The 10,800-nt window shown below is 37.0% G+C and overlaps 1 long non-coding RNA gene across 1 annotated transcript; it reads right to left on the bottom strand.

The window, feature by feature from the left end:
* Positions 1–8,044: 8,044 nt before the first annotated feature.
* LOC104912560 lies at positions 8,045–10,261 on the bottom strand. Its single transcript, XR_794740.2, has 3 exons — positions 10,165–10,261; positions 8,793–8,955; positions 8,045–8,155 (listed from the first exon to the last, which is right to left on the bottom strand). It is a non-coding gene; the product is annotated as an uncharacterized LOC104912560 (long non-coding RNA).
* Between the last annotated feature and the right edge of the window lie 539 nt (positions 10,262–10,800).

Below are 10,800 nucleotides of genomic sequence, written 5' to 3'. Positions count from 1 at the left end.
CCAGGGGCCCATCCAATCTGTCCTTGAGAACCGCCAGGGATGGGGTACCCACAGCTCTCTGGGCAGCAGTGCCAGGGCTCACCATGCTCTCAGGAAGAGATTTCTTCCTAATGTCTAATCAGTAGCTGCCGTCTTTTAATTTAAAACCATCCTTGTCCTACACTCCCTAATAAAGTCCCTTTCCATCTCTCCCATTCCTCTCCATCTTCCATGGTTGCATCTGAAGGATTCCAGACAGTTTATATGGAGTTTAAACATGTATGTGTAACAAAAAAAAAACAAAAACAAAAAAAAAAACAAAACACAACTCACAACCATTCAATTGCAGACATCAGATATACAAAGTTCTGCAATTCAGAGCCTACTAGCAACAAGAAACAAATATGACTTAATACATGAGTTGTACTTAAGATTTAAAGCTTTGAAATTCCTTAGTCCTTCTACAGGCTCTGCCTCACCTACTGCTCTGATCAGGGCAACCTCAGGCAAGTAGGAACTTGTTTCTGGCCATCTGGCTGGTTTACGTTTGAGGTACAGCAGGGCCTGACACTTCCATCTGCAGTTAGGTGAGAACTGCTATGGTCAAATGCACTGCCTTTACCATCGCTTTGTGCTGGTAGAAAGGGATTGCAGTTCAGTGAGAAAAGGGTGTATTGCTCAAATGTTCAGAAGATACTAAATGCAAGATAATCTATGCTAGATTGGGCTCAGTATCTCACATAACAAGATCTCATGGCTTCTTCATCAGAGCTAGTTGAAGAGAACAGGAAGGATGGAGCATTTATGTAGGTGTATTGTTATATTATTCCCAGCCAGAGGGAGAGTTTAGCAAGGGTGGTAACCAACTAGCATTTTTATTTGTGATCACACATCTGTGTCTTGGAAAATTAGACTATTTTGGATCATTGTATAAAAATTGGGAAGCACCTTCCCTGTCTCAGCTGCAACAAAAGAAAAGTTATGTATATCAGTACACTTTAGCTCCTGTACAGATGTAGCTTAGTCTCCACTAATCTTCATTCTGAATGCAAAAGTTTGTTTTCAGGCAGAGACAGACCAGAACTGAGAAACACCCAGTTATTAGTCGAAGGTAGGACACAGAGAGCAATGCTAAAGACCAAAATGGCCACAAGAAATGCAGACTATTCTGAATAATTAATGCTCACTGGAGACACCATGAAACGCCACCTTCAGCATTTCAGGAATAATCAAAATTGCCCCCTTTCCAAGTTCAGCAAGATAGCTCAAGCCATAAGGCTTACAAAAAGTGTCACAGTATACAAAACAATTAATGAAAAGGGTATTATAAATCAGTATTTTCATCTTTTAAAATAACGTCTATGAGAAGATCATTTTGAGTAGCAGAGATATTGTTTGATTTTCGTGAGTACTTGCATTTGGCTATCATAAACATAATTTAAAATGTATTCAGCAGCAACCATCCAAATTGCATCTAATTAAAGAAACAGCTGTCAGCTTTACCCATGTGCTTTGGCAAACAGTTAATTCAATTGCAGAAATACACTAGAGAATAATGAAGCACATTTTGCCTACAACAGCGTTCTTGGAAATAACTGTGCCTATTAAATATTGTTGAAATACATATTAAAAGTTTAGGCTTCGGTATGTAAATAGCAAACAGCTACACTAACTGGAGACTCCATATTTTCTTGGGAGGTTTAAATGTAGACGTTGTGAGCCAATTAGATATTGATTGTGAAATTCAAGGAAATGAAAAGCTTTGATTTTCATTTATGTGCTAGAGGAAAAATCAGACCAGATGTATGACACTGTAAAGCCTATTATTAAGAACAAAGTGGACAAAATTCAGAATTCTTTACAGCTGCTTAAGAATATATATTTAACTTGGTTTAGAGGCAAAGAAAAAAAAAATGCAAATGCATATCCTTATGGTGATTCAGCCACAACCGTAACAAAAGATTTCATGTGACAGAAGTAACCCAGAAATCCCTCTCACCAGTAGTGTGTGAATATTAAGAATACTGTGGGATGGATATGTGAAAATGCAGAAACTTAAATATAACTCAAAATATAACTAATGTAATGAAGGATTGTTTTTCTTTATAAAGTGGATAGCCACAATTTCATTTTGACAGTGAGATGTTGATAACAAGGAAACTTGTGATTCTTTAGCAAGCTTACTTTCACAGTTCTCCGTTTAACAGCAAAATTAGGAAATCCTTGATGAGAAGAGCTAATTGATAAAACATCATGAAATCTGATCAGTCTCTGAGGAACTGTGGAATTTCAGAAATGAAGTTCTCAGTGTGCTATAAGTAGAAAGAGCCCTTATGTTACCCTTATGTTACTGTGCATCTACTCTGTGATTCAGCAGTGCACTTAAAAGGACTGCCTCACAGCAGTTTGCGTGTGTTTGTTTAACACCTCAGCAAAATGTTAGCCAAATGCTAAGTGGTGGTGTTGCTTTTTTTGTTTGGTTTCTCCTTCAATTTAGTTTTTAGATGTTGTGCAGCTGGTTCAACGGAAGTCCTGGAAAGTGGGAGACATCTTTCATGCTGTGGTGCAGTACTGCAAGCTCAGTGAGGAGAGCAAAGAGAAGACACCAAGCCTGTTCGATTGGCTCCTTGAACTGGGTTAGGAACAATTGCCTGTTCCATTTCTTTGTTTTAATCCAGCTTAAGTAAGCAGTGGTTCGTGTAACACTGATTTCCAAATATCACCAAATAAAATGAGCAAAGATATATAAACTACAGAAACAGCACCTGTCTGTTCCACAACTGCACTGAGCAAAGTTGAAACCAAGGTGTATTTTATCCTTCTGTATCCTGAGAGACTGAGGGACGCTTGACATATTGTGCTGTAGGATGTACTGTGCTAGAAAAAGATGGATTTTTTAGCTTTCTGAATTAATGAACTTAATTTACCTAACGAATTAAGTAAAACTTAATTGAATTTCTAGTACATTCCATTTTCATCAATTTGATTAAATCACTCAGCTGAAACAGGATGGTATACTAACATTCAGTTTTAAAACAATACTAATGTTTGTACAGTTTTAACTTTTAGAACCTGAGTGTGTTCCAGGATGCACAGAGAAAACCATGCCCTTCAATAAATAAAACATTTTTAAAAAGAAGTCTCCACAATCCTCTGAGAGGTAAAAAACTTGTGAACACATCAGATCTTTGAAGTCAAAAGACAGAACAAGAAGCTGCTGAAAACACATTTCGCTTTCTTTCCACGTGATCATTTCAGCCCTATAGCTGGTCTCCATTCCTGTCTTCTCCTCAAGGAAATACAAATCTCAATTATTACCCTTAAAAAGCCTCCTTTCTTTACACTCGCAGGCAGTGCAGTTCAGTACAGCTGTGCTTGGTATGTCCCCAAGTACAGCTCTGCGAGTCAGGGTTGTGGGTTCCTAAAGCCCTGTCCCCACCAGGTGACCTCGGGCGAGTCAGTTCACCTCTGTGCCTCAGTGTCCCTATCCAGTAAGAGGGAGTGATGATAAGGAATGTGTTATGTGAAGTGTTTCTGTTTAAAGCACTAAGTAACATGCTATGTGTTGCTTAGAATACTGAAAAGAAATACTAAGTTTAATCAAGTAAATTGTTAATAATGTGAAGAAAGACATATCTGAAAAGAGTGCTGTCTTGAAATAAAAATCTTAATTTTTGTAATTTTCAAGAAGTCAAAACAATTGCTACAATTTCAGCACATGGTTGTTCATTTTGGATATGTGTTGGACTATGTATGATAGTCCACATTATGATGACATTTATAGAACTGTTTGATAAGAAATACTATGGTATTTTCTTGCTGAGATGATATTAGGTATCACACACTCAGTGATACTCTCTTGACTCTGCCAAAGAGGTTGGCTTTGAATTTAAAGGTAAACATAACTTATCACATCAAAGCTCTTCTGTGATTTGTTCCTTTGAAAACCTTTATATTTTGCTTTTCCCTTCTCCAATAGTATAACAGAAAGCCTGCCTGCCTTTCCAAATCAAATATTTAAGAGAGATTTTATTTTCCATATAATAGTATATGCTTCTATAATATTTTTGGGAGGTGGGGTGAAAAGAAGAAAACTATCCTTTTGCACTAAATATTTTTGAAGAAGTTTTAAGTAATTTATGAAAAAAGAGCCATATTATTCTCAATTTTATCTTTAAAACCATTGCTAAATTTGCATGATTTCATCACTCATTTGTTAAGAAATATGGACTGTTGGTGAAACCTATTACTGAACATTAAATAACATCTACATCTCTGCAATATTTGAAGTCAGTGGAGAGCCTCTTTACTGTCAAGATAAAGGTCAGTTTGTTGCATCCACTCAACCTAACTGCAGTACTGGAGCCCATTCCTAAGAACTGCTGAACATCCACAGCTCATGCTAACACGAGTGGTAACAATGAATGCTCAGCATTTCCAAGGCTGAAAGTTAGTAAAAAGCACTGGGCATCATAAAGTGCTTTGATTGAGCCAATAAATGGGAAAGTGTATTTATTTTTAAGCCAGATACAGTTAGTTGTCAGTGTATAAATTTTTGCTGTGGTAGAATAAATGTTTACTTATCCTACAAAGCACAAATATCATGACTGAGTTGTAAGTGTGATGCAGTTTTCTCTGTACAGTAGTTCTCATTGTTGCAATTTGTTCGGAAATAAATTTATGTTCTAACATGTGTTGTCTTTACTTCCTAAAAAGATTTGACCAATTCAATTATTGGCACATCACCCCGTAGCTTTTCACAGCAATGCTTCTGAATGAAAAATCTGATCCCTGGCCATAACTGAGCAAGTCAGAGCTCTGGCTTTCCCCACATTCCACTGTTCATTCAGGTGAACATTAATTATAATTATCATATTATAACTATAACTATTATAACATTTATTATTACTATCACTATTACACATTCAGTGCAAAGAATTAACTCCAGAGTAACTGATATTCTCAATCCCTATTATTGCTTATCTGGCCTGCTTTCAATAACTGCTAAAGTAGGCAGGGAAGTGGGAGAAGCAGACATTAAGGAGTTTCTTCTGTATATTGGTTTGCACAAATATTTACACCCCTGATGTCTATTGGGAAGGTATTCCTAATGCTAAACAAAAAGGAAACCAACAGCTGACTTAGCTGAGTAAATCAGAACAGGTGTTGTTCACAATTAAAAAATGCTGAAATGCTGTTACGCTTAGGAGATACCTGGCCACCCAAGGCTGCCCATGGATTTGCCTCAGCATCAGCTGCAGCCCTGCTCCCACCTAGCTGAAAGCAGAATCTGGCCTGTAAATACATGAATTCAAACACAGGAAGATTAAGTACTGGAAAAAAAACGAACTTTGGGGTTTCAGTTTTGTTTTAAGTAGGGTGCTTTCAATGTTGGGATAATTAGAAGCTGAAATTTCCTCCATTTTGTCGTAACACTGAAGTCATCTGTAAATTATCATTTTATTGTGGTCTGTGATAAAAACTGTCACTTGTTAACATCTGTCCTATTAAATTTAGCAGACCACTATTCTGGAGAGGCTGAATTAACTGCTTTCCTAGTCCAGTTTCATGAAGAGCTGCATAACATGAGAATAAGAATGTCACAATAAATCCTACACTCTGACTTTTAAAATGTCATTATAAAACAACAACAGAACCTCACTCCATTGAAGTCAAGAGCCCGCATAAGTTACTTAATAAGTTTGGGGAAAAAAATCCAACTCAGAAGAAAAGCACACACACAGTAGCCAAATTTAATTTTAATTCAAGCCAGCGTTGTTCCTAAGCCTTCAGTATATGTAAAGAAACTTTAATTTTTCAAACCCGCTCTGAAGGCACTGCCATCACTAGGAAAGTAGCTTGCAGCCATCAAGCATTTAGCAGGACAGACAATTATATTAGACAGGTGGACTGTCAAACTAATTATATAGCATTTGTGGTGAAGACAAGTCTGACAAGTCTGGCTGTGGGGTACTGTGCCCTCCTCCCAGCTTCAGCTGGAAATCAGACAGAAAGGTGCACCAAACTGGAAAACATAACCAGGCAGGATACATTTCATACCCTTTCACTAACCACCCAGGAAATGCAAGCAATCCTACAGGAGGAGCTGAAAAGGAAGTTCTCACAAATTACAACTTCTAAAGCCTGAGTGAGTATGACTGCAGTTATTATCATTTATTCAGAAAAGGCTTTGAATCCCAAGAGATACAAAAAGCATATACCAAGAGCCACTACACCTCATATGCTTACATTGAAAACCCTTGTCCTAGTCTTGCAAAATGTATGTTCTGCCCTGGGAAAACTATCTGATAAAATAAATTTATATTTCCACAACAGTAACTGCTGGAATGATTCAGAGATCGAAAGGACAGAAACAATAAAGCAAATCTGATTTCCACTGTGACAGCACACCTTGGGAGCTTCCTGCAGTAACGCTGTTCAGTAACATTGCAGGGGGTGAAGTTGCTGCATTATAGGAAAACACAGAAAATCTCACTCTGCTCCAGTGGCCCTGTGATTACAGATGTACCTTGGAAAGCAGAACGTATGCAGAAGCAAAATGTTGTGATAAAATTAAAAAGGTACCAGATAATAGAGTTAGAGCACACACATGAAATTTTGGTTGTGGAAATGGAAGTAAAATTAGGGGAGCAGATCAACCCAATTTCACAGGCAAAGAATGGTTTCAGGATGATGAATCTATAGAATGCACTGCTAATGTTTATAATTTATTAAATCTACCTTAAGGTGCAGAAAGCATTCATATGATGGTGTACTAGAAAGTACTGTTTAAGGTTTTATGAGTCAGCACACTTTTCAGCCGTGCTGTGAATCATACAAGATGTGAAAGCATTTCACATTTGAGCAAGAAGCCCAGATAACTTAGTCTGAAAAGCTCTCCTATTCACTCAGTAAGTCTAGAGAGAAACAGAAATAAAGCCCAGGCTTTATTTCTATTTTTCTAAATCCCAGTCCAATGCTCAGTCTGCAAAACCTCAGCCCAGTCACAATTTTGTGGTAAAAAATATGGCAAGACTTGGAAGTCAAACACTACCACAGATGTTTGATTCATTGAGAATCTAGCATAGTATAAGAGAAAAATTAGAGTAAAAAACAGGAAAGAACATAACCTGAAAGATTAAGCAAAAATGTATTTCCAAAGAAAGTTTATGCTCAGAATGCACTTCACAGCTCACGTTGTGATCCTTAGCTCCAAATCTTTGATGCGTAGTTTTTCTTCACACTGGCTGTATTCAGAGTCACCACTTAAACTATCTTTTATTTTACTGCACATAAGAATGGAAGAATGGAGGATGAGCAAAGATGAATGGAAAGATGTGGGCAAAGGGTGTAAAATAGCAGGCAAGCAGTAGTTTAATAGTAATGCAGTTCACAAATGGTCGCTAATATTTTTCCCAGGAAATATCAAGCAGGACAAAATATTACAAGTAAAAAAATATAATAATCATCATCTAGCATTTTAACTCAATATTTTAATACAAAAAATTTTTAAAAGTACTCAAAGCAAGTACCTAACAACACATCTTTCACTCTTGAGAGTACAGCAGTGCTGTTTGGTTTTTTGATTATTTTTATTTAAAAGGTAACAAGGAAACAATGACACAAAGAAACAGGGCATCCTACTGGATTCATTGATTCACAGTTTTTCTGATAACAGACAATGGAACCAGTGGCATTGTGTGAAAAGGCAACAGGCAGGAAACAGGCACAAAGAAAGCATTCCATTTAAACATAAATTAAAAAAAAAAATCTTTTTTTACTGTGAGGTTGATAAACAGTGGAGCAGAGGTTGCCCAGAGAAATTGTTGAATCTCCATTCTTGGACATATTCAAAACCCACTGTTGTGTTCCTGGGCAGCATGCTGAGCTCACACTACTTTGAGCAGGAGTACTGGACTAGACAATCTCCAGAGGGCTCTTCCAAATTCAACTATTCTGTGAATCTTTAGCTACCAGGTATAAGCAAGTCAAACCCACAAAAATTGAAGTAACTTGGCTACTTGAGCAGAGCAGAAACATAACAAATGACTAAAAATAAAGCATATCTGTAAGACTAAGTTTATTGACTACGGAACTCAGGTTGTAGGCACATACCACACTGGATCTTTCCTTGTCTTCAGTCAGTGCCATACTCTACAGGTGTTATCCTTGCTCCCTAGTAATAAACACAATTTGAGGGAATTGTTTAGCTGTATTGCACAAAAAACTCAATTTTGTTAACAACTCAATTGACCAGCTACCTGGAAAACAGAGAAACCAGAAGGACAACATTTTTTTGTCCATGACTAGCAAAAGACAGCAGGACCTGCAGCAGTATTTTTCACTGAGATCATCCTGCACGTGGATATTTGGGGGGGTTCAGTGCAAAGGTCCAAGTAGTCACAAAACCTGCTCACATTTTCCCACAGAGGGAATTTTTGTCTGAAGTAAATGAAAGCTGAACAGGCTGCATTGTTCTGTAACATGCTCTCATTAAAAAAAGCTTTGTATCTTCCTCATCCAGAACTCCCTCACAGCAGCGCAGTACAAGAGCATGACTTAGACACTGCTCTGTGGCTACCGTTGCCAACAGATGGTGACTTCATGCTTTGGTACAATTTTTTTCACAGCCATATTCATTTAAGCTTCAGTTCCAAAGTAAGTTATGGCTTTTCTTGACTGTGTTTAAGCAACTGTTGGCAACCTGCATTTGTGAGTGGCCCCACAACACTTTGCACTTTTAGCACAATAAAATTGAAAATGTGTTTCAAAACAAAGGAAAGAAAGAAGATAATTTGGGATACATCAGTTACCTGTAATGATTATATTGCCGTTGTAATTGAAAGCACAGGAGAATATCTCATCAGTGTGGCCCTCTAGTATCTGAAGGCAGTGTCCAGTAGCAGCATCCCAGAGTCGAGCTGTCTTATCAGAGCTGGCTGTTAGAATACGATTGCCCTTAGGGTTGAAACATATCTTTAAAAATATATAGAAAATAATTACATTACTTACCATGTTAACATGCCTGGAAAAGGAAGCATATCTAGAGATTAGAAAATGAAAACAGAAGACAATAAATAATGTAGTCTGCTAAAATTAGCATTACCACTGGCAGAATTATGTGGTTGGACATTTTGTACAAAGGTCCATATATAATGACCACACAAAAGGATCAAGATTTCAGATCATTATCCCCCAAGATCAGAATTGCTGTTGTTGTAACAACTTCATTTAAACATTATCAATATCCCAATGTAAAATATATGCATATTTTGTGGACAACTTTTTTAAATGACATATGTGTCTGTAATATCCAAACTCCCACTGAAGGCAACTTATTCTTCAGTACGTCTTCATATTTTGCTAAAGGTTCATTCCCTAAATTGCATGCATTTCCAGATAATCAGATTTATACATATTTTTAAGAACTAACCAGACAATATCAGGTTTATTATATAATGCATTATTGCTTAATGATTAAGGGCAAAATGCCTGTTCCCTTGAATAACCATCCCAAGTGATCACAGTTACACAGAACATCTGTAAAAGCAGATTAACTTTTCAGCATGCTCCAGGTAAGCGGATTCTCACCTGCAGCAAAGAAATCATACCAGCCCTGAGGATCCTGATGGATACCCTCCTTAACACTCTCACAGTACATACACAGCATATTTGCACGAAAGCTAGAGAAGGTTATCCATTTGAAAGAATAATAAGAACTCACAAGCATTAAATAACATAAATAATATTCAAACTTCTGGAAGCAACTAAATTCATTTGGAGCTGAACTCCAGCATTTACAGTTCAATAGTTATAATAGAAGAAATAATAGAATAATTCAATAGAAGTTCAAGAGTAAATTCAAGACCAAGTGGTTCTTGAAATGGGCTCTGAGCTTCCAGGTATCTTAGGCACCGTGTATTTTCCCACAAAAGTATGTTCTTTTGATTCCATTCCATAAATCAAGTGTGTAGAGAAATAAAAGCAGTAAAGACCAGGAGGCCTGGTGGAAGTGAGGGATAAGGATGATGCTAAAAATCTCAGAAGGCAGTGGCCTTAAGACTTCACCAAGATACTCAAGTGCTTGTGCTCATTCTTTAACAGTATTTCTGTGTCATGGAATTAGTGGTGGCTTGGATGTTACACATAATTAAATTAGAAAAGGTAAGATCACATACAACTTACCTTTGAAATCTCACCTCCATGCCCTTCTAGTTTCGCAATGCACTTTTTTGTTTCTGCATTGTAGACTCTTCCTGATCCTGTTGTAGTAGATTAGGAGTCATTTGTTATTGTTAAGTATGTATTTAAATAAGAACACAGTAGTAAGACCAGAAGGACCATATCCTCAGGTTTGATTTCAAAGGAAATACATGACAATCTTAACGCACTTTCTTTCAAGGATAATGTATGTGAAAAGGGAGTGTAATTTGGCTGGAAAAGGCTTACTTCTTAATGATTTCCGCTGTACAGCTCCTAAAATGTTAACTCAAATGTCCACATCGAGTATGGACCACTGAAGTCCGCAATTTCAGAATCCACGTACTCCTTATTCAGAAAGCTTTCATTTTATTTCAGATATACATTCTATTTAGTAAGCTATTAATTATATTTAATAAGCTACTGATTGCATTTCAGAAAACTTTTTATATTGTCTTGAGCATTAATTGTGTAACTACAGCAGATGAGATCCTAATAGTGCTCCCCACCATCCAGTAAGCGGTTCCTGAAAGTGCAAAATCAAAATAATGTGTGAAGAGAACATGGTATTATCATTATGTGCAGATGAATACAGAAAATTATTTATTGTGATTCCTAAAA

This window comes from Meleagris gallopavo, chromosome 11 (genome assembly GCF_000146605.3).
Source record: "Meleagris gallopavo isolate NT-WF06-2002-E0010 breed Aviagen turkey brand Nicholas breeding stock chromosome 11, Turkey_5.1, whole genome shotgun sequence".
Classification (NCBI taxonomy): Eukaryota; Metazoa; Chordata; class Aves; order Galliformes; family Phasianidae; genus Meleagris; species Meleagris gallopavo.
This window is presented reverse-complemented; position numbering and strand designations above follow the sequence as displayed.